This window comes from Chanodichthys erythropterus, chromosome 22 (assembly GCF_024489055.1).
Source record: "Chanodichthys erythropterus isolate Z2021 chromosome 22, ASM2448905v1, whole genome shotgun sequence".
Taxonomy (NCBI): Eukaryota; Metazoa; Chordata; class Actinopteri; order Cypriniformes; family Xenocyprididae; genus Chanodichthys; species Chanodichthys erythropterus.
The window spans coordinates 31,148,410-31,150,070 of NC_090242.1; positions in this window are offsets into that span (position 1 = coordinate 31,148,410).

Sequence of the window (1,661 nt, forward strand, 5' to 3'; positions counted from 1 at the left end):
ATAATTTGACCGCGGACCGTGGCGTTAGCCAATCAGAAAACTGTGTTTGGAGGCGGGACTACCGGTTGTCCATCTCTGGGGTCCGTTCTTCGTACCTCTGATGATTTGATAGATGCCAGATCTTCATTGTGATAACTGAACTCTGTCTAATTTGGTTTCTTCAAACGAATTTGCGGATTGTATTAAAATATCTGGATTAAATGGCTGGCGTCAACAAGTATAGGTCTCTGCAGGACAGTAAATAGGAGTTACCAGATCAGTGGGCGAGGCCAAAAACAGAGGGGCGTTTTTGAGAGCGTTACCTGATTTGCCCACGTCAGAGTATGGGTAGGGTGAAGGGAATTATTTTCATTGCGTGATTTATAAACACCCACCACCAGTTTGAAAACATTTTTGTGCTGCAGAGACCTCAGGCGTTTCTCAAAACCAAGTTCGCAAACTTCGGACTCGCGTCCTTGGTAGTTGGGACTTGGCAAGTTCGACTCAGGAGAACGAACCCCCGTGGACGGAGAACACAAGTCCGGTGATTCTGCAAACGGAACAGCAGCGTACTTGATAACGTCACTCAGCTCACTCTGGCTTCTCCGGTTATCTCTATGTATGTTTTAGCCAACAATAAAACGAAATTTGTTATAAAACACCACTCTGCCTCTTTTCGATTTATTTAAAAAACAAACAAAAACATATTAATATCCTCAAGCAACGAGTGATTGATTATAACAAAACGAAATATTAAACAACCCTGCCTCTTTTCGTATATATTTCAAAAATATTAAATGTACTATTTGTGCATACTCTGATTATCTTCACTGTAATGAAATGAAATAGGCTATAACATAAAACACAACCCTGTCTCTATTTGTTTATGTCAGTTTTAATGATCAATATAGCCATTATAAAAGGTAAGAATATACAATAAGAAATAAAGCAAACAATTCAGTCAAGCGTACAAAATCAGCGCTTTAATAGGATACAAACGTTAAATAGCCATATATAAAGTTATGAAACGTTACGTTGCCCTCAGCCAAAACGGAGTCAGCGGCAAATGTCAGAAGGACTAGCCGAGGTTAAACACTGAGCGTCCGGTGATCGCCTGGATCTCATAACACCGACAACGTCAGATCAAATTGTCAGAAAGGCGCAATCTTTATCAATAAACCACAAATTTGAGCTGTAAACCAGCACATTCTCGCCTGAAAAACTCTTAAAACTACAAATCATGACATAATAACAGTAATATGTTTAAATTATGCGGGGTTTCTCCTTTACTATTGACGCTTGCTGGTTAGTATGATTAGCCTGGTAATACCAGACTCTGCTACTTCACTTTGCTTCGTAGACAGAGTCTGGAATGGCATAATAGAGAAGTGTTTTCTCTCTCGCTAGGGGGCGCTTGTCTGAAGTTTAAAATCATTGGTTACCCGTAAGCCAATCAGATACGTTTAGTTATGACGTATGTTATGTGCCTGTACAGCCGCATCGAAGCACAGACATCATGCATCGAACTCAAATCTATGATTGAACTTCCACTGTAAACCTGTTGTAAACACATTATAAAACAAATGTTTATCAAACACTCTTCTTGTTCTGGCTTCAGTTTGAAAAAGAGTTGAATGTTCTCCATAACAGAGCGAATTGCATCCCTTGTCTCGTTTCCCATT